Consider the following 23,342-nt stretch of genomic DNA (forward strand, 5'->3'; position numbering starts at 1 on the left):
GGATTAGCTGCAAACTGTAATCCTCAGGTCACAGCCTCCTGAGTAGCTAGGATTACAAGCATGAGCCACTCATGTTGAGCTGTCATTTTGGTTTTTATCAGCCCATGAAACACATCTTTAATACTAATTTTCATGTTTTGACATTTTAAACTGTGGTGAATTATAAATAACCAAATTTCCAATATATAAGTGTTTAAGTTACATTGCTCATATTCATAGTGTTGTGCAACCATCACCAGTATTTAAATTTTTTATTGCTTCAAACAGAAACTGTAGAGCACATGGGCAGCAAAGATGGTGCTGGGAGGGAGTAGAGTGGGCAGAGCCCAATTGACCTTCTGATCAGTTCCTAACCAGTCCGTGAAGGCTTAGGTGCATGATAGGGTATGACCTTGACAGTGATTGGTTCCTCTTCCTCCCTTGCCTTTTTGTCTTTAAAAAGGGCTGCTCTCTGTTAATAAATGAGTTTTCTACCTGCTGGATTTGGCTCCCTCCTGTGTCTGATTGTCTCCCGGGCTGAGGGAGGCTGGGGAATGGGCGAGCGCCGCACTTACCTTTCCTCAGACCCCGTCCGTCTTTCGTGGGACGGACAAAGACCCGACAGAAACTGTATCATCATTAATCAATAAATTGTCACTCATCTCTTCCTCCCTCTAACTGTGGACAATCTCTAATCTGCTATCAGTTTCTGTTGTCTATTCTAGATATTTCTTATAAGTACAATCATACATGAGCTATGCTTTTGTGTCTGGTTTGAAATACTTAGTTTTATAATGTTTTTCAAGGTTGGTGCAGTCCATGTTACAGCATGGACAGAGTGTCATTTATTTCTTGTGGCACATTAATTTCCACACTATGAGATGCCATATTTTGTTTATTCATTCATCTATAAATGAACATTCGGAAGGTTTCTCTCCAGTATTTATAAATAAGGCTACAATGAACACTGGCATCCATGTAAGTTCTATTGTCCATTGTTTGTTTGTATCTTTACAAATAGAATTGTTGAGTCATATTGTAATTCTATGTTAGACTCTTGGAAGATTCACCAACTTGTTTTCTATGTGGTTGTAACATTCTACATTCTCATTTCCTTAGCTGTGCCAAAAGAGTTCAACTCCTCCTCTTTTTTTCCTAGTCCTGGGTCTTGAACTCAGGGTCTGGGCACTCTTCCTGAGCTTCTTTTTCTCTACCACTTGAGCAACACCATCAGTTCCAGCTCTCTCAGTTTATGTGGTACTGAGGAATTGAACCCAGGACTTCATGCATGCTAGGCAAGCACTCTACAACTAAGCCACATTCCCAGACCATTTTCTGTATTTTTTTTAAGTCACAGTCATTGTAGAAGGCATGAAGCAGTATCTTCCTGTGATTTTGATGGCATTTTCCTAGCAACTTTGGGGTTGCTTAGTGGTGCTTTATCTCTCTGCTTTGAAGAAATGTTTGTTGAAGTTCCACAACTATTTTAAAGTGAATTTCCTTTTGTGTTACTTGATTGAGGAGTTCTTCATATATTCTCTGAGGTTAAAATCTATAATATATAGTTATTTTCTCACATTATTTAGGTTTTCTTTTAGCTTTCTTGGTAATGAAACTTGGTCTGTTTAAGAATAGTATCTAATTTTTTTCTTTGGATAAAAAGGGATACAAAAGTTCTTAAAATAATAATAACAGCCATAATTAAAAATGCCATGGGTTTTTCTCTCAGAGGTTCATTCTTCTTAGTGTATAATAGATTAATTAACCTCTTTTCTTGTGTGTGTAAATAAAAGCTGCTTTTAGTTAGGAGCTCTAGAGTTTTTCAGAGGTTAAAAATGATAAAATTTGATAAAACTAAGTATTTATTTCACTTATAGAACAACTTTCTCTCCTCAACCTGAGTAATTATTTATACTATACTATTGGAGTTAGCTAATATTAATTAGAGGAAGGACTTTTTATCAAAGGAAGGGATTGCATAAGTTGTGGGAATACATGATGTATTGAGGAATACTTACAGGCTTCTGATATATTTTAGAAAAAAATTAAATTTAAGAGAATCTTCATCAGGCTGGGAAGTTGGCTCAGGGGTAGAGTGCTTGCCTGGCATGCCTGAGGCCCTAGGTTCAATTCCTCAGCATCACATAAGCAAAAAGAAAAAAGCCAGAAGTGGCATTGTGGCTCAAGTAGTAGAACGCTAGCCTTGAGCTGAAGAGCTGAGGGACAGTGCCCAGGCCGAGTTCAGGCCCCACAACCAGACCCCCCCCACAAAAAAAGAGTATCTTCATCATAGAATCTACAGAAGTTAAATGAGTCGTGAACAAAGTTGAAGTTTGCCCAAATGCACAGAGTACAGAGATGAGACCAAAGTGGGTAAGTACTACCTGGATCTCCTTACTGTGAAATATCCTCCACATATTAATGGGATAAATGGAATTTTTCCCAAGCACACACAATTCATACCTTCAAGATAGAAGCGATTCCATTCAAGTATAGGCTTTGGAGGAATTTAACATTCAACAATAATTTTAAGAGATTCTTGATTATAGTAGACAAAAAGGATTATATTGACCTTTCAGTCTCAAAGCTTTATCCCTATTAGAACTTCAAAAAATGATTTTGTGACTTTGGAGAAAATAATTAACTATAAAGCTTCATAAATTATATTAGGAAAATAAGTTCATAAAATGAAAAGTTGATGCGGAGTTATGAAAGACTTCATACTATTTTTCAAAGTCTCTTGGAATCAAAATCTGTTCTCAGTGTATTGAGAAAGTAGAAATGTATCTAGTGTTAGAATCATGGATACCTAAAACATTGAGTCATCCCAAAATTCATTGTATCCCTGAAAAGTACGTAGAGTTCTAGTATCTTAATGGCACTCTCATGTGGAACCCAACTATTTGTCTTGGCATTTAAAACTGGGGAAGTGTTTTCCAGGGAATGAACCTTTAAAATATTCTTTTCTAAATAAAACAAAGGAAAAATCTTTCTTAAATAATTCTTTAAAAGGATTCATCAGCTGCAGAGATCTGACATTATGGGTATCCGGGATGTGCAGGTACAGCAATGCCCTTGCGGAAGGGCTCTGGGAATATGGAGCCACAATGAGCTCCTGGCTAGAATATGCTGCCAACTACAGGCAGAGCCCTGTGCAGTTAGGTGACCTATTGAAGTCCTCATTTATTTCTTTGTCATTGAAGGCAACTTTTTTTTCGGGGGGGGGGGTCCGGTCGTGGGGCCCTTCTGGGCCTGGGCACTGTCCCTCAGCTCTTCAGCTCAAGGCTAGCGCTCTACCACTTGAGCCACAGCGCCACTTTCGGCTTTTTTCCTTTTGCTTATGTGGTGCTGAGGAATCGAACTCAGGGCCTCAGGCATGCAAGGCAAGTGCTCTACCACCGAGCCACCTTCCCAGCCCATTGAAGGCAACTTTGAGATAGTGGTGCAGGCCCTGGAATCAGCAGGTATGGCTGCTCTGCAAATGCACTGCCCCTCATTTAGGGAAGACAGCTTGAGCCCTGGGTAGCTTCTGCAGGTGTTAGGCCTAGCCAGGACAGGTTAGCTGTGCAAGCTGGAAGTGGCCCACAATGTGCGGCTACATGCTGGCATGTGCAGCAGTTGTTAGCCCAGGTGGGATTCCCTCGTCTGACTTCACTCATCCTCCCCATTAAGGCCTTTGACACACCCTTCACTTCTGTCCCAACTTCTAAGCATGAAGACTGCCTCCTTGGCTCCATCTCCTGAGAGCTCAGTCACATGACTTACCTGATAGAGCTGAGTATGGCCCTCTCCATGCTGACAGGGAAGATCCAGATTCTCCTAGGGTGAATCTCAGAGACTGAAAGGAGGAGGGATGGGTCAAGCACTCTGGTCATTGGCTTCACAGGCTGTAGGGGCACTGAGTGATAGGTAGAAGAACAGCTTATTCACAAAGCCCCAAGCTTAATGCTCTCTGGAGCTGCACATAAGAGAGCACAAAAGAGAAATAAAGAAGTTGGAGGACCAGGAGTGATCCAGAATAGTGAGGGACCTCAGGGGACTGCTTCTAGTTAGAAAGAGACAATGTGTAAGGTAGGCATCAAAACCAGGCTTGCCATCCCAACACTCAGAAGCCTGAGGAAGAAGGAAAGTGAGTTCAAGTCCAGCATGGATAACATGGGGAGACTGCCTCAAAAAACAAGGTCTGGAGGTGTAGCTCAAATATTAGAGTACCAGCCAGTGAGCAAAAGCATCAGATACTGAGTTTGAATGGTGTCTTGGTCTTCAAAATAAGAAAAGAAAGAGAGAAAGAGACAGACCAAGAGAGAGAGAGAGAGAGAGAGAGAGAGAGAGAGAGAGAGAGAGAGAGAGAGAGAGAGAGAGAGAGAGAGAGAGAGAGAGAGAGAGAGAGAGAGAGAGAGAGGAAGGAAGGAAGAAGAAAGAAAGAAAGAAAGAAAGAAAGAAAGAAAGAAAGAAAGAAAGAAAGAAAGAAAGAAAGAAAGAAAGAAAGAAAGATAGAAAAAAAAGAAAGAAAGAAAAATAAGGGCTAAAATGTGCCTTGATGCTACAGTGTTTGACTAGCACATGAAAAACCCTGGCTGTAATCCCTAGCATAGATAGGAGGAAGAGTGGGGGAAAGCAAGAAGAGCAGGACAGAGAGGGAAAGGGGGAGGGGGGAAGGGAGAGGGAGAGGTCTCTGTGAAAAGAACATGCTAACTAATGGGTCTAGAATGTTGCTTTATAAGGCAAAGCTAACTATAGTGACTCCTGTAGCTGTCTATTGTGGTGCAAAAAAAGTTCCCAACACTGTGTGACTGGCATTATCTCAGGTCAGGTATAGAAATCTGGCTCAGCTGGGTGACATGAGGTTGTTGTCAGCTGACTGTGGGACTGCAGTGTCACCCTGGCCTTTCTGAGCAGATATTAACCCAAGATCATTCATGGGAATTGGGGGAATGCCTGGCCTCCTCCATAAGCAGGATTATCATAAGGTCTTAGCTAATAGTTTCACCCATTTGCAGTTATGATATCAAGAGGGGCATGCACAGACAGTGAGGGACTCAGTCAGAGACAGGGCCCAGCTGCCCCTTTGCTGATGCTTGCTGCCAACACTATCTAAATCAGAATTATTGGATTGTGGATATGGTGCCTCAGTTGGGGATGTCTGGCTTTCCCTTCCTGGCTCTACAGTAATGGATTCTTCTATTGTTAGAGTAATGGCTCTTTTTTCTTACTAATGCCTCATTTCCTCTGTAGCAAGCTCTCAGAGTGGATGTTCTCTCCAGGATCATGTACATAACTCCTTTCATATGAAAATGGTTGTTGAGAGTTCTGGGAAGATGGCAGAGGAGAAGCTGGAATCTGAACAAGCTCTCCCATAGAAAGCAGTTTTAGAGTTCCAGTGAACAGTCCTAAGCCAGAGAATCACACCAAGTGTGTCATCACAGGACAGAGAGTTAGACAAGAGAGGGGAAGCCAAGGAAACGCAGCAGCTGCCGCTCCGGCGGCGGGGCCGCGGCGGCGGCGACCACCGCCGCGGAGACATACCTGAGACACAGAGAGTCGGGGACGAAGGAGCCAGACGCAGCGGACGAGCGGATTCTACTCAACACCAACAAGAACCGACAAGGAGCGAACATCTTCATCCTGCTGTTTGCAGTCCAGAGACGACCCAGGATCCAAGACTCGGCGTGAGTAGAAGCCCGACATCCTCACTCCTCAGGGAGCAGAGGAGGGAAGGCCACCCCTACCCCCCCAGCACCGGTGATCTCCATCTTGGATACCGACAAAGTTCGGAGGAGCTGCTAGCTCCAGCTCAGGCCTTGGAATAAAATGAGTCATTTAGCAGGTCACAAGAACTTAACAGCGAAGTGACCTGCCAGACTCAGCTCCATCCAGGGAAAAGTCACCCAGCTCAGGCGCCAGCCATCGGAGTGCCTTGCTTCACTGGGTAACCAGAGCCAGAGGCTGCCCCTCCCTCTAGCAGCCTCGACAATCAATTGAAAAACAGAAACCCTGAGAATGGCTCCAGGCTGGGCGCTGTGAGCTTTATCACAAAATAGCCCCAGGGAAAAGCTACTGTTCATTGAAAGGCCTCAACTCTACCCAGAACCTAGCCTCATCACCACATCCCCCTCTTTTGTGACTCTCAAAGCAGACCACCCTCCCAGAAAACTAACCTGGGAGGGGGATCTCAAAATCTTGGGTAAAGCAGAGCATTTTTCTGCCTCTTCCAACCAACCGACTTAAGAAACCAATCAAGCCACAGGACCTCAAGCTGACCAGAGACTCCAACAAGAGACTGGTTGCAGACAAAAGGGAGATACAGGATTCTTCCCATTCCTCCCCCCCACCAAAAAAAAAAATCTAAAGACTTTTTTTTCTTTTTTTTTCTTTTTTTTTCTTTTTTTTCTTCTTCTTCTTTTCTTTTCTTTGCTTGTTTTTTGTTTTTTGTTACCTTATATATATATATATATATATATATATATATATATATATATATATAAATTTTTTTCCCTTCTAAAACTTTTATTAATCTTTAATTTTTGCCTCTTCTGAAAAAATAATTGTTTCCCAGTAACCTTTTTTTTTTCTCATCTTATAATTTTTATTTTAGGAATATGTGAATAAGAGTTTTCCTTTCTTTTCTTGTCTTCTTTCTCTTTTCCTTTCTTTCTTAATTATCTTTTTGTTTTTTATCTAGCTCTACTGAACTTCTGATCTTTTCTTCTCCCGTTCCCATCCTTAAAGCTTTTCACATCTCCTCTATGTCCCTCCCCTTCTCTGAACATATTCACATTCCTCTCTAAATAGACGGTCTTTTAACCTCTATAATAACATTAATTTTTACGTTTCTATTCTTTTTCTGGTCTCTCTTTATTCCCCTTTCGGTCTCTTCTTTTTCTCTCTCTCTCTACTTGCATTCTACCCACCTCATTTCCTGCACTGTGATTAGGACATAGTTAACTCTCCCTGTGCCTCCCCACACCAATCTATTCCTATTTTTTACCCACATCTCTCCCTAATCCTAATAATTTCTGGTTTTCCAAATTCTTTTCTGCGGTTCGAAGTCCTTTAACATATAGTCGTTTGATGTTGAATAGATGTATCTGTTGAACTAGATTGTATCTGTAGAGTATTGACTGTACAAATGCAAACTTTGGTTGATGGTTGCCTTAAGATAGTGTTCTAGCACAAAACTGGTGCAATCTTTATCTCAAATGGGCCGAGTAAGCCGGAAAAACACAAGAAAAATGGCAAATTCGGGTATCTCAATTCCCAACCTTGATAATCAGGTATTAGAACAGATAAAGAATAATCCAGAGGAGAGTTCCCAAATAGCTCTACAAACACTAATAGCAAACATGATAAGTGAGAAGTTTGACAATGTACAAAGGACTCTGCATGAGCGTGATAGGGAGAGAGAGGAGGCATCCCAGAAGTTTATACAGGAATATCATAAGCATGAGGAAGCTTCTCAAAAACTGATACAGGATTTGCGTGAACAACTTGAGAATACTCAAAGAGAAAGGGAGGAATGGCGTGAGCAGGCAGAGAACACTCAAAGAGAACTGCAGGAATCCCACAGAAGGGAGGAAACTAATCAAAAAGTAATTCACGAATTAAGAGACCAGGTAGAGAATACACAAAGATCACTAAAGACATTCATGGAATCCATTAACAAAAAGCTGAAGGAAGTCAGGGAGACCACAAAGGGAATGCTGAATGGAACCCAACAGAAGGAATGGGAGTCCAAAGAAACCATAACCAATCAACTAAGTGATTTGAGAACAAACACTGAACACCAAATTAAGGAAGTAAAGAAAATCATACAAGACCTAAAACAGAGCTTCAACAAAGAACTTGAAGCCATCAAAGCTGACCAATTAGAAGGAAAAGAGATAAAAAACAAAGTAGAGAGTCTTGACAGCAGGTTAGACCATGCAGAAGATAGAATCTCAGGGATTGAAGACAGCCTAGATATTATAGAGAAAGAACATACAACCATCCAAGACAAGTCCAAGAAATATGATAGGTCTATCCAACACCTGGAAGACACCATCAGAAGGCCCAATCTAAGGATAATGGGTGTAGAGGAGCACCTAGAAACAGAAGTTAATGGTCTAGGAAATTTGTTTAACAGGATGCTAGCAGAGAACTTCCCAAACATACAAAAAGATAGGCCTATTCAGATACAAGAAGCTTTTAGAACCCCAAATAGACCAGACCAGAATAGGGCATCCCACCGTCACATTATAATCCACACAGGATCAACCCAGACCAAGGAAAAGATCCCTAAAGCTGTCAAGGAGAAAAGGTTAATCACCTATAAAGGGAAACCAATTAGAATTACCTCAGATTTCTCAGCAGAGACAATCAAAGCAAGAAGAGCCTGGAATGACGTATGCCATGCCCTAAAAACAAACAACTATCAACCAAGAATACTGTACCCAGCTAAACTCTCCTTCATAACTGAAGGCCAAATAAAAACCTTCCATAGCAAAGAAAAATTGAAACAATACATCTCCACCAAACCAGCCCTGCAAAAGATTCTTAAAGATGTCCTACACATAGAAAACCAACAAGAACGCAACAAAGGCCAAGAAACTGCACCCAAACTGAGAATCCAAGAACCTTAGGAAGAACCCAGTTTTCACAGCCCCCAAGAAGGTGGATAACATGGCAGGAACCCCCAAATACCTCTCAGTCCTATCTCTTAACGTTAACGGACTGAACTCTCCAATTAAGCAACATAGACTGTCTAGTTGGATTAAAAAACAAGACCCCTCTCTCTGCTGCCTTCAGGAGTCACATCTTGCCCGTAAAAACAAACATATTTTCAAAGTTAAAGGCTGGAACAAAATCTACCAAGCAAACGGCCCTCATAAACAGGCGGGAGTTGCAATCCTAATATCAGATAAAATAGACTTCAAACTAAAATTCGTGAGAAGAGATAAAGAAGGTCGCTACATACTAATTAAAGGATCTCTCCTTCAGGAGGATATTACAATTCTAAATATCTATTCGCCAAACAATGGAGCACCCAAATTTATCAAAGAGACACTACTTTCCCTCAAATCCCATATAGATCCAAAGACATTAATTGTTAGGGATTTTAACACACCACTCTCCCCACTAGATAGATCACCTCGGCAAAAACTCAACAGAGAAACGGCAGATCTAAACAGCTGCATAGATCAACTAGACTTAACAGACATTTACCGAACATTTCACCCAGCAGCAACAGAATACACGTTCCTCTCAGCAGCACATGGAACGTTTTCTAAAATAGACCTCATTTTAGGCCACAAAACAAACTTGTCTAAATTCAGAAACATTGAAGTTATACCTTGCATTCTCTCTGACCACAAGGGAATAAAATTAGATCTCAACACCAAAAGCCACCAAAGAAAGTCCGGTATCACATGGAGGCTGAACAACACACTGCTGAATCATGAGTGGGTCATGGAAGAGATTAGAAAGGAAATTCAAATGTTTATGCTATTCAACAAAAATGAACACACAAATTACCAGCTCCTCTGGGACACAGCAAAGGCAGTACTCAGAGGCAAGTTTATAGCTCTGAGCTCCTACATCAACAAATTGGAGAGATCGGAAACTAACAATTTAATGACACATCGAAACCTCCTTGAAAAAGAGCAGCAAGATAAACCCCAATCCAGTAGACGGAAAGAAATAATCAAAATTAAATCAGAATTAAATGAATTAGAATCCAAAAAAACTATAGAAAGAATCAACAAAACAAAGAGTTGGTTCTTCGAAAAACTTAACAAAATTGACAGACCCTTAGCAAACCTTATCAGAAAAAGGAGAGAACACACCCAAAGTAATAAACTCAGAGATGAGAATGGAAACATCACCACGGAAACAACCAAGATTCAGAACATTATTAGGGGATACTTCTCAAACTTTATGCTAATAAGTTTGAGAACTTGACAGAAATGGACCTTTTCCTAGCAAATATTGACATGCCAAAACTAAACCAAGATGAGTTAAACCAGCTTAACAGGCCCATATCAAGTATTGAAATAGAAACAGCAATAAGAGACCTCCCAGCTAAGAAAAGTCCAGGACCAGATGGTTTTACAGCGGAATTTTACAAGGCCTTCAAAGCAGAGCTCACACCAATACTCCTCCAACTCTTCAATGAAATTGAAAGAGAAAGCTCACTACCGAATACATTCTATGAAGCCATCATAACCCTCATCCCAAAACCAGGCAGGGACTCATCAAAGAAAGAGAACTATAGACCCATTTCTTTGATGAACATTGATGCAAAACTTCTCAACAAAATTTTGGCCAATCGACTTCAACAATTCATCCAAAAAATCATACACCATGATCAAACTGGATTCATTTCAGGGATGCAAAGCTGGTTCAATATAGGCAAATCAATTAATATTATTCATCACATCAACACGAGCAAGAATAAGAACCACAGGGTTATCTCAATAGATGCAGAAAAAGGATTTGACAAGATCCAACACCCCTTTATGATGAAGGTTCTGGAAAAATTAGGAATCCATGGAACATTCCTCAATACAATAAAGGCTGTATATGACAAACCTACAGCCAGCATTATACTCAATGGTGAAAAACTAAAGCCATTTCCTCTTAACTCAGGAACAAGACAAGGATGCCCACTCTCTCCACTTCTCTTCAATCTAGTATTAGAATGCCTAGCTACAGCAATAAGACAAGATGCAGACATAAAGGGGATCCAAATAGGGAAAGAAGAAATAAAACTCTCCCTCTTTGCAGATGACATGATCTTGTATTTAAAGAATCCCATAGACTCCACTCCCAAATTACTCAAGCTGATTCAAAACTTTGGCAAAGTAGCAGGTTATAAAATTAACCCCCAAAAATCAATGGCTTTTCTATATGCCAACAATGAGAAAAGTGTGGCTGAAATTAGGAAAGCAACTCCATTTGTAATAGCCCAACAAAAAATAAAATACCTAGGAATTAACTTAACCAAAGAAGTGAAGGACCTCTATGATGAAAACTTTAAAATCTTGAAAAAGGAAATCAACACAGAACTTAAAAAATGGCAAAACCTCCCATGCTCCTGGATTGGCAAGATTAACATCGTGAAAATGGCAATACTTCCCAAGGCTATCTACAAATTCAACGCGATACCTATCAAAATTCCACCCTCATTCTTCAAGGAAATAGAAGAGGCAATCCAAAAATTCATATGAAAAAATAAAAGACCCCGAATAGCAAAAACGCTCCTCAACGGAAAGAACACTGCTGGAGGAATATCAATACCAAATTTCAAACTCTACTATAAAGCCATAGTAATCAAAACAGCTTGGTATTGGCATAAGAACAGACATCAGGACCAATGGAATAGAATTGAAAACCCAGAAATGAACCTACAGACCTATAGCCATCTAATCTTCGATAAGGAAGCTAAAACAATAGAATGGAAGAAAGACAGCCTCTTCAGTAAATGGTGCTGGCAAAATTGGTTAACTACATGTAGAAAACTTAAGCTAGATACTTATATATCACCCTGCACCAGAATCAACTCCAAATGGATCAAAGACCTTGAACTCAAAGCAGACACTCTGAAAACATTACAGGATGGAATAGGCGAAACCCTAGGTCTCCTTGGCTCAGGCCGAAATTTTCTGAATAGAGACCCAGAAGCACAACAAATCAAAGAAAGGTTGGACAAATGGGATTGCATAAGATTGCAGAGCTTCTGCAGGGCAAATGACATAGCTAGCAAGATCAATAGAAAGCCCACGGATTGGGAGAAGATCTTTACTAGCCATACAATGGACAAGGGTCTCATATCTAAAATATACTTGGAACTCAAAAAATTAAACCACCCAACAACAAATCCTCAAAGAAACAACTGCCCAATAAATAAGTGGGCGAAAGACTTAAAGAGAAGCTTCTCTGAAGAAGAAAGAAGGATGGCCAATAGACACATGAAGAAATGTTCAACATCCCTAGCCATAAAAGAAATGCAAATCAAAACAACATTGAGATATCACCTCACTCCAGTTAGAACAGCAAAAATCAAGAACTCTAACAACAACAGATGCTGGAGGGGATGTGGACAGAAAGGAACCTTACTTCATTGTTGGTGGGAATGTAAACTTGTTCAACCACTTTGGAAAGCAGTATGGAGGTTCCTCAGAAGACTTCACATAGATCTCCCCTGTGATCCAGCAATCCCACTTTTGGGCATTTACCCAAATGTTTACAAACAAGACCACACTAAAGCTACCAGCACAACTATGTTTATTGCAGCATTATTTACCATAGCTAAGATATGGAACCAACCCAGATGCCCCTCAGTAGATGAATGGATCAAGAAAATGTGGTATATATACACAATGGAATTCTATGCCTCCATCAGAAAGAATGACATTTCCCCATTTGTTAGGAAATGGAAAGGTTTGGAAAAAATTATATTAAGTGAAGTAAGCCAGGCCCAAAGAAGCATAGGTCCCATGGTTTCCCTTATTTGCAATATCTAGTATAGGTATGAGTCAAGCGGAAAAGGTCAGATAATGTGATGTTAGGAAAATGAACCCTTAAATATGTATTTTAATGTTTTCGTTTCTTTCATGCATGTGTTTCTAACGCATTTATAAGATTATTTCTTTGTTGCTTTGTATGTCCCTCCCCCACAGTGTAACCCCCGCTTTCACTATATTTGATGTCAGTATAACATGTGGAGGTGATGGGGACAAACAAGTCGTTTAAGGATTCAGGTGGACCTGTTGCAACAATGAGAAGTACAAAATGTCATGTCAAAACCAGCTTTACAATGTCGGTGTGTGGGGGGGAGGGGGGTATAATTGGGTGGGGGGAGGGGGGTAAAATTGGGTGGGGGGAGGGGGGAGGCGGGGAAGGGAAGTGAAGGGTAAACAAAGGAGGAGGCTGCAATGCTTGGTAAGAAATGTATGCATTATCCTGCCCATGTAATTGTAGCCCCCCCTGTACAGTATGTTCTCAAATAAAATAAAATACAATTAAAAAAAAAAAAAAGAAAATGGTTGTTGATAAAATCTGCCATTTAGGTGAGATGAAGACAAAGGTTTCGTTCGTTCAGGTTAATTCTGAACCACACAGCAAGCCCAGAAGCTGTAGACTGTCTGAAAGCAAGGGAGCCAGCCTGCATCCCAGTGAACCATATTTATGGACACAGACATTTGCATTTCATGTAGCATCATGTGTCACAAACTATTTTCATAGACTGCATGCAGTCAGGTAAGAACAAGACTTGCCCTGCAAGGTGTAGTCTTTGTTCTCTGTGACAGACAAGCAGATGGATTGCTCACATCCATTGTTGCTCACATGGAACTCCTCTGATTAGTGCTGATTATTCCATGTTCTACAGCCCGTTCAGGACATGATTGAGAATGCTGGACCTGGCCAATTGTGCTCTGAACCATGTGGACATGAACTTCTTGGCAGACTGTATCCATGCTGCCCAGCTGGATGTGTTGCACCTCAGTAGACACAATCTGCTTCATTTATATCCTTCTACTTTCCTCAAGCTCCGGCAACAGGTTGCCCAGATAGTGCGGGTGTGGACCCCAGTGGAGTGTGCTATTACCCATAGCTATGTGGTCATGATGATCCTGGGCCTGTGTTCCTGCCTCTATCTCTAGGAGCTCAAGTTCCTTGCTAACCTGCTGTCAGCCTGCACCCTCAAGCGCCTCTTCTCTGCACTGTGTAAACTCCCTGAACTTCATTACATGGAGTTCCTGGTGCCTAAGAAATACTACCTGGAGAGTACTAGTATGAGCTGGCCATGTCCACATATGATCAGTAGAAATATGCTTGATTGCAGAAGAGCTGCATGCCATGCTACTATGGGCCAAGCAGGAAGACATCCCCACCTCCCACAACTTTTCTGGAGTTTTCACCCAATAGTTAATGAGACCAGCCATGAGCTTGGTGCTTTCTTGTTTCAAACTTTCAAAACTGCTTTAGAAAACTTTCCCAGGGGCTGGGAAGGTGGCTCAGTGGTAGACCGCTTGCCTTGCATGCTCGAGGGCCTGGGTTTGATTCCTCAGCACCACATAAGCAAAAAGAAAACCCTGGAAGGGGCGCTGTGGCTTAAGTGGTAGAGTGCTAGCCTTGAGCTGAAGAGCTGAGGGACAGTGCCCAGGCCCAGAGTTCAGGCCCCACGACTGGACCCAAAAAAAAAAAAAAAGAAAACTTTCCCAGAACATTAAAACAAGTAGAGTAGGCCCTTGAATTGTGCTAAGGAAATGTCTTGCATTTCAACCAGCCCTGTTGCCCAGAGATCAATCCCTATATCAGATCCTAAGGCTAAGATGAAAGCAAATGTAGTTTCAATGAAAAACCTTTGTTAGAGAAAGCTGTAGATACACATGACAGACAATGTAGGAAGAAAACATGCCTTCTAAATGTGACATCGGAAGCCCTGGGGTTCAATTCTTTTTCCTTTTTTGTGCCAGTCCTGGGGCTTGAACTCAGGGCCTTTGCACTGCCCCTGAACTTCTTTTACTCAAGGCTAGCACTGTACCACTTGAGCCAAAGCACCACTTCTGGTGTTTTCTGCTTATGTGTTGCTGAGGAATCGAACCCATGAATTCATGCATGCTAGGGAAGCATTCTATCACTGAGCCATATTCCCAGCCTCCTGGGATTCAATTATAGGACTAGGTGAAGCTGTTACAGCAGAGGTCCAGGCATTGTGGTAGAGTGTTCAATTGGACCTAGGGCAGCATGTGCTGGAAGCAGTAACAGGGAAAAATCAGATCACTTGTCACAGAATACAAATAAAAGGTAATGGGTACATTTCTTATCAAGCATTGTTGCCTCCCACTTTGTTTCCTCTTACCATCCCTAATAAGAAATGTACTCATTACCTTGCTCATGTACTCATGTAATTGTAACTTCTCTGTAAGGTATTTTCACAAATGTGTGTGTGTGTGTGTGTGTGTGTGTGTGTGTGTGTGTGTGTGTGTGTGTGTGTGTGTGTAAATACAAATAAAAGAAGATCTCATAGAAAAACAAACAAGAGAAAAAGACTGAAAATGAAAAGTAAAATGGAAAGGGAACCCGACTTTTGGGCCTAGCAGAAACTCAGCAGATCTGGTAGGAATTGTTCTGCATGGTGTGGCAATATTTCCTGGAGAATGTTTGCAGGGAATAGAAGCAGGGCTGGTTTTTGGTTGTTACCAGTGGCTTTGTGCTTGTTTTGCTCTGCATCCAGCTCAGTGAAAGCCTGATTTGAGGGTATCTCATGACTAAGAGATGCTCCAGTATTTCTTAGTAAAATTCATATTCCATTTTCTGCTGAGCAGCTAGATTCATTTGACCACCAGCCTCTACCACTCCCAAGCCTCGTCCTTTGGTTCTACTAATCAGAGCCAGCCCTAGCTCTGGGAACAGGCATTAGAACTCTATTCTGTTACAGTAACATTCTTACCTGCCAGTGGCAGTCAACAGAGAGACCCAGTTCTCCTTTAGAGATGCCAGAGACGTTCTGCAGCTAGCTGAATCACAACTAGCTACCAACACTTTTCTGTTCAAGAGTTCCTATGACTCCAACAGAAGTCACATACTGGGGACTCTTTTCATTGCTCTCACTAAAACGCCACAGCACTGTATAACCTGATGTCCCCACATTCTGCTGCAGGAAAGGTAACAGGCTGGAATCTGTGCAATTTGGCTTGAAAAATTTGTTACAGTGAGTGAAAGATTGATTCCTGCCTAATTCCTCCAGCTCAAGCAAGACACCAGGTACAAGAAAACAAGGGTGGCCACATGCCTGTCAGCAGGCAGGTTCCAATCAGTGCCTGGCCAAGGATATAACACTTGGTCCCCAGGGGACAATAGCCCTTCATCCAGTGTAGAACATTCAACTTGTGGGCCTGGTCAAGGAAGTCTCCTTGTGGCCTAAGAGAGCATAAGCCACTTTTTATTTTCTGCTTCTTTGTGAAAACAAGCCCTATATAAGTCCATCCAAAATATAGTCCCTCAAACAACCTCCAAACCTGAAAGGTCTATGCACCTTGCTGGCAATAAACAGTCCCCACCTGTTGATCATTGAGTCTGGCCTATTCCTTTTCTGTTTTCCTCCATTTTCTTAACAGTGAGAATGCTGAAACAGGTATGTGGGTTCAGGAGACAATCATTCCCAGGTTGCCAATGGATGTTCATGGCTACTTCTAGATTTTAGGTCTGATCCTACTCTATTTTTACTTTGAGGTTACCTGAGATATCCTTAAAACAAATTCCCCTCATTAGTGTCTAAGACAACTTAATCACTGTTATTTCAATTCTTACAGGGTCTGAGAATGAGTCCATCAAAGCGGGCTTAGAGATTAAAGAAGTTTTTTAGGTGTTACAGAAGTTGTCCTGCCAGGGACACAGTGTAGACTTGGGAGCTAACACTATGACCCTAAACATGAACACAGCCTAGGCTAATGAAGGCAAAAAACACAAGCAGGTACAAGCTGCAAAGTTCTATTAATATGATAACATCAACTTTTTTTTTCAAACAAGGGACTTTTACAATGGCAATTTCCTGTTATTTCATTCCTCAGTTTCAAGCAAGAGATTATTGCATTCCTCAGTTCCCCATAAGAGGTTAATATTCTGACTCAGTGTCCTTGCTTGGTCTTGGGGTCTTTAATCCTAAGAGATCCTTACATTCCCCTTTCTTTTTGTAACTGAGTCAAATTCTTGACTCTTTTTCCTGACTCAGGAGGCTGTACTGGGCCTGAAGGGCCATCAGCTTGACAGTCCCAATTATTTTTTCTATAAGTGATATCAAAGACTTAACCACACAGGAACCAGTAATAACAAGTAGAAGAAATAGTATAATTGCTGGTGGCTAGGGATACTAGCCACCAGGCCAAAAGGCTTTGAACCCATACTAGATCTAGTTTAGCAGATGGATGCTGTTGGAGTCCTTCACACAGTTTACCTACAACCTTTATGTTTTCTTCTCCAGCCGTGATTCATTTACACAGTATCAGCACTCTTCCCTTAGAAAAACATAGGTTCCCTCTTTGGAAGCTGTGAGAAGGTCTAGTGCCCTATGATTCTGCAAGGCCACCCCCGCTAGAGAGTTCAGTTGTCTTTGTATGCATGCCAGAGACACTGAAGAGGCATGAGTATCCTCATCTACCCTCTCCTCAAATTCTTGAGCAAGTTTTAAACTATGTCTTACAGCACCTCCAGCAAAAGCTACTCCTCCAACAGAGGTAACCATACTCACCCCTAACATTATAGGAATAAAATCTGTCCTCTTGGTTAAGAGGTGGGATAACAATCTCTGAAAATTTTCACTTTTGGTATAAAGATTTAATTGGGGAACTGCTGTTATCAAAATCCAAGAGACCAAGGTTGGATTAATGTATGAACATAGGCTTCCATTGCACCAGAACATAGTAGGAGAAGGGGTGTGACATCAAGATACCTGAAGCAGTTTGTCATATTCCACAAGTTGAGTTGGTTGGTAAAATTAAATTGCTACAATCAGGGACATTACAATAGCAGAAGTAAGAAAACTGTCCCCTTGTCTCTGATTTTAAACTGCCAGTGGTAGTTAACATCATTTAGAGCACAGAAGCATAAATGAAAAATTATGATGAGATAAGTCTTAGCTTGAGAGGCTTTTCAGGGTCCTTATACACCATCCATTTGTCTCTTCTGGTAGCAGGGCCACCTTAAGTGGTGAAGCGTGGATCCAGGACCAGATCCCATTCACCTTGACAGTGGTTGGAGCTGTTAGGATAGCAGTATAAGGTCCTTTCCATTGAGGATAGTTAGTTTTTTTTTATGTCATATGACCCACACAGTGTCTCATGATCAGTAATTAGGGCCAACTACAGGGGCTGCCTGCAGGAGTGCCTGAAATTGGGAATGGAGTTCCTGTTGAACAGTCTGCAGTGCCTGTAAAGACTAGAGCAGTCATCTATGTCAACATTGCAGTTTTTAAGCGAGGACACAAGAAGGATGGTCTGCCAAACATAATTTCACAGGGCATAAACCCTTTGGAATAGACAATGCAATGGGAGCGCAAAAGGGCAAAGGGAAGGAGTCATTCAGTCATGGTAAATTTAAGAGAAACCCCTCTCACAACGAGTCTACCTGGCTGCTCTAATTAGCTAAACCAGCATCTAGATTGAAGTGGGCATATCCTTCCTCCCTACCATACAGATAAACATAAAGAATAGTTCCACATCAATTCACCCATCCTGACTCTATGTATATGAAAGCTAGTTTAATTTCATACCAACTTACTCATAAGCTTCATTTTTAAGACATACTCCTACCATTTGTTACATACTTAAACTTTCTGGGGTTTGTCTTCTTCCCCTTTTCACTGTGACAAACATTTTAAGACAATCCTTATTTTTATATCTTTTTTTTTTTAATCCAGATGAGATTTTTTTTCAATTCCTTTCTAAGGCTTTCTTTACTACACTCTTTCTTTCCCTGAGTTTCTTTGTGGCTTTTGGGCCCATTTTGCTTCTTTGGCTTGAGGAACCAGGTTATCAGAACTGCCTCAAGGCATCCCTTGGGTGGAGAATTTTGTTAAATTTTTAATTCTAATAGCAGGGGTGAGTTTCATTCCTCTTACTACCTCCATTGATAAAGATCTCTCCTTTATAGCTATTGTTGGAAGCGGCCTTTTACCACACCCAAACCAAGCAAGGCTTTGATTGTAGAGTGGATTTCTAGTTTCCTAATCCTTGAAGTGCCTGAGGCATGCCAGTGATATCATCCTTGCCCTCAATATCTACTGTGGGAATAGAGAGAGTTACTGGATATCACTAAAATAATATACCACAGACTCAGTTTCAGCAGATCCAAAGCAGCTTTCCACTGGGAAGCAGTCAGAGGTGATGGAGTCAGGCAGCAGTCCAGTCCACTGTCACTATGGTCAACATGGTCAGGATGACAACATAGATTTCCTTCCAGATGACTATAAGGCCGTCCTTGAACTTTATCCAGAAGGGTGGGTAGAAGCAGCAGCAGGGTCCCACACTGACTCAAAAGGGTTATCACACATTTTTTCTGGGCTGCAAATTTCTACTAAGACTGGTTAAGGATATGTGGCATAGGCTTGATAGGCGGGTGTCCAGCTGGTTTTTAAGGCAACATTTGAGGCAGTGGCCCAGGACAATTGACCAGGGTGACAACTTTTATTAACTAGATAGTTCTTTTAATAAGGCTTGTAACCATTTCCAAAATGTGCAGTCTCCACACTTACACACTGTTAGCACTATGTCCCATGCCTCTTCCTTTTCAGGTAAGGAAAAAATTATTTCTGACCCCTTTTTGTGGCCATCAGTACTTTAATACAAGAACACATACACAAAGACATTAGAGAGGGATATGATACAATTCAAATAACATCTGGAGCTTGAAAATATTGTGCAAATGTGAATGTCTTAGAATCAGTAAATGAGAGTGGTTATATAAGATGTTAATAGTATGTTCATAGTAAAAAAGCAGTGAAGAAGTATGTGGGAACTCTCACTACTCTTTGCAACTCTTCTTTGAGTTTAAAATAATTTCAAAACAAGAAGGCTTTCAAGACAAGATATGGCTTAAGTATATCCATCCCATATTTTTTGGTTTTGTTTTTGAGAAAAGTGTTAAATCTTTGAAGAGGAAGCATTCACCCAAAGGGAGACAAAACATTCAAATCCAACTTTGACTCCCTAACCTGTGGCATATATCTCTGAATTTTTTATTTCCCTATAACTTCTCAAAGTACAAGATAGTTCTCAATTTGACACTTCGAGATTTGACTCATGGAGGTCGTTGGCACCAAAGGTGAGCAAGTAAGAAGCAACATTAGCCAGGCACCAGTGGTTCACACCTGTAAACCTAGCTACTGAGGAGGCTGATCTGAGGATCACGATTCAAAACCAACATGGGCAGGAAACTCCCTGCAATTCTTTTTTATTTTGGCGTGGGGGTCGGGTGGTGGGGCCTGAACTCTGGGCCTGGGTGCTGTCCCTCAGCTCTTCAGCTCAAGGCTAGCACTCTACCACTTGAGCCACAGCGCCACTTCTGGCTTTTTTTTTTCTGCTTATGTGGTGCTGAAGAATCGAACCCAGGGCCTCAAGCATGCAAGGAGAGCTCTCTACCACTGAGCCACCTTCCCAGCCCTCCCTGTGATTCTTATCTCCAAATAATCACCAGAAAACCAAATAGAGTTCTCGACCTCAGCTGAAGAGCACAAGGACAACGCCCAATCCCAAAGTTCAAGCCCTACTACCACCAAAAAAAAAAAAGAGAAACAACATTAAAGCTGTTTGTTTTTTGGGCTTTGTGTATAAGCTACACATCCCTCAATTGTGAAATCATACAGTTTGGCTTTCCTTACCATGCCTTTTTCTCATAATATTCTGCATAATCTCCACTTATTTATGATGCATTAGGCTTTGCAGCAATAAATAAGCCCCATGATGAAAGTACCTCATTCTGTTCACAGCTTTGTACCCAGTATTCAGGACAACACTTGATATTCACTGAAAAGAAAAGAGACCATTATAATAAGAGATAATGCCTCAATAAAAGACATAAGGTCTGGGGATATCAACTTCCCACCCCCGCCTCTACCTCGAGAGCCCTCAAACAAGCCCAGATGAGCTGGTTTCTAAGATGATGTCCAGGTCCAATAGGCACTTTGGGCAGGTGACGTCTCTCCTGGGGACAGAGCAGCCAAAGCTTTTGCAAAACTATTGCTGGAAACTTATTTTGGAACTCTTGTGACAAAAGAACACTGAGAATTGCTTTGATGTGCTGATGTTTTCATCATTTTCTTGGTACTTCAAAGACAAAATAGTCGAGAAGCCAGCAGCAACAGCTAGCTCTGCTCAAAGCTTCAGGGTAATCCGTTTGTATGACTCTTCTAGCTCCACTAGGATTAAGGTGCACTCCCATCCATAGATGGTGAATTTGCCAACACAATGCTACAAATGACCAGACTTCATTTCTTTAGACAGCCTAAGTAGTTTGTCCCCTCCAATGTCCCTGGGAACATCAGCTTTTGATGTTACATTGGCAATATAGGAATTGTCTACATGACCAAGGGTGGAGCCACAAAGAGGCACTCCAGCCCAGGAATGCTAGCTAGTAAATGGAGAGGCCTCATGGAGGGAAGACCATATTCCAAGCAATTTCCAATCTATGACTCTTTCTCAAAGCTCTTTTGGGAGGTCTTCTATTTCACTGTTGTCTTTTTCATTCATTCCATATTAGCTGCAGCTCTGAGTGCCCAGTCAAAATCCTGGCAGATGGGATTGGGCAGAAACCTGAGTTACTGCCCAAAGAGGTATTATGTCTCATTCTCCCTGGAGACAGAATGCATCTTCCAACAAAGCTTGCTCAGCCTTTTGGAGAGGAGCACACATGAGCTGAATCCTGACAACAGGAGGAAGAAAACTTCAGAGGAGGTTTCAGGAGCCAGGGGGCAGAAAAGTCTTTTTTGTTTGTTTGTTTTATTATTAGTAAATTTTATTGTGAAAACATTGTACAGAGGGGTTACAATTACATGAACAAGGTAATGAGTACATTTCTTATTAAGCATTGTTGCCTCCTTTTTTTCCCCTTACCATCCCTACCAGCCCAACACCCTCCCCCCCCCCCCGCTGAAAAGTCTTTACATTACAAGGGACAGTCACTTCCATAGGAAGTGTCTAAAGACTAGAAGTACCCTGTGGACAGTGTCAGCTGGCAAAGGCAGACTCAACCATCAGTTGATTTCATTCAGGCATAACATCCCAGTATTTGTAATATTCAGTTGTTGAAACTCAGGGTTTTGAGGACAACACAGGACTTACATCCAAGTTCACTGTAGAAAAAGCAACTGAAATGTGCTCTTTCCTAAGGTTGTAAACAAGTAGCCTTATTCAAACACCAAACAATAAAACCAGATTACATTATGTGTTTTAATGCGTATTTGTGTACATGCACAACAGACCTGGGCCTGTACATGGTCCCTGAACTTTATTACTTAATGCTAGCGTGTTCTGTCACTTGAACCACAGCTCAACTTCTAGTAGTTAAGTGAAGGTAAGGTTCTCGTGGGCTTCACTCTTACTAAGCTGACTTTGACCCACAATCCTCAGATCTCAGACTCCTGAGTTGCTAGGAATACAGGCTTGAGCTATTGGAATCCAGGGGTTCTTTAAATGCCAGGAATGGGATGGATAGATGACTAGTTCCAAGGTAATGATGAGATTATGCATGTCTGGGTAGAAGGTGAGAAAAGGGAGAAAGGATATAAAAAGATTGGAGCTAGAACATGGCAGGGAGATGCCTCATGTGGTGAAGGCTTCGGTAGGGTCTAGTGGGATGAAATCACAGGCTTTGAGACTGTCAGTTTTGGCTGCCTCCATCTTGAAACCATGGACAGAATGGGTAAGCTTTCTATGGCTAGAAGCCCTTTGGGTGATGACACAAACCATAGGAGGTGTATGAAGATAAGAAGTCACCCAGGGGTGGCTCACATTTGTAATCCTAGCTACTTGGAAGGATGAGATCTGAGGATTGTGTTTCAAAGCCACCCTGGGCAGGAAAGTCCATAGCCTCTTATATTTAATTAACCCGCAAAAAATTGGAAGCAGAAGTGTGGCTAAAATGGGAGGCTGACAACCTTGAACAAAAACAGCTAAGGAAGAGCATGAGGCTTTCTGTTCAAACTCCAGTACTGGCACACAAAATAGAGCATAGATAGACAGACAGACAGACAGACAGACAGACAGACAGATAGATAGATAGATAGATAGATAGATAGATAGATAGATAGATAGATAGATAGATAGATAGATAGATAGATAGATAGATAGATAGATAGATAGATAGATAGATAGATAGATAGATAGATAGGTAGGTAGGTAGGTAGGTAGATAGATAGATAGATAGATAGATAGATAGATATAGATAGATAGATAGATAGATAGATAGATAGATAGATAGATAGATAGATAGATAGATAGATAGATAGATAGATAGATAGATAGATAGATAGATAGATAATGGACTAATGGACTAATGGACTTCAGGTACTGTAAGGAATATCCTATCTCAAGTTGGGAGACATGGACTGGAGATTGGGGTGGTCAGTCTTCAGTGTGCAACCATAAAGCTTCCCTAACTGATAGAAACCTGGTGGGAAGAAAAAGCCATGCCAGTGTGTCAGGGTGATGTCAGGGCCAGCTCTAAAGCAAGAAGGCTATCAGAATCTGTGTTCTGCCTATGAAGAAGAGAACTCATTGCTCTAGAAAGTGAGGGAATTGATACCTAAATTACCCATCTTGAATAGAAATGGAAGTGGAGTTGTTTTTACGATAACTTAATATTCTGTCTAAGAGCTATTTCTGTACATA

The 23,342-nt window shown here is 41.4% G+C and overlaps 1 pseudogene; it reads left to right on the forward strand.

Moving 5' to 3' along the window:
• The first annotated feature begins 939 nt into the window (after positions 1-939).
• Positions 940-21,367, forward strand: LOC138813085 (leucine-rich repeat-containing protein 14B-like; annotated as a pseudogene).
• Positions 21,368-23,342: the final 1,975 nt, after the last annotated feature.

Source organism: Dipodomys merriami, unplaced genomic scaffold (genome assembly GCF_024711535.1).
Source record: "Dipodomys merriami isolate MVZ:Mamm:240054 unplaced genomic scaffold, mDipMer1.0.p SCAF_583, whole genome shotgun sequence".
Classification (NCBI taxonomy): Eukaryota; Metazoa; Chordata; class Mammalia; order Rodentia; family Heteromyidae; genus Dipodomys; species Dipodomys merriami.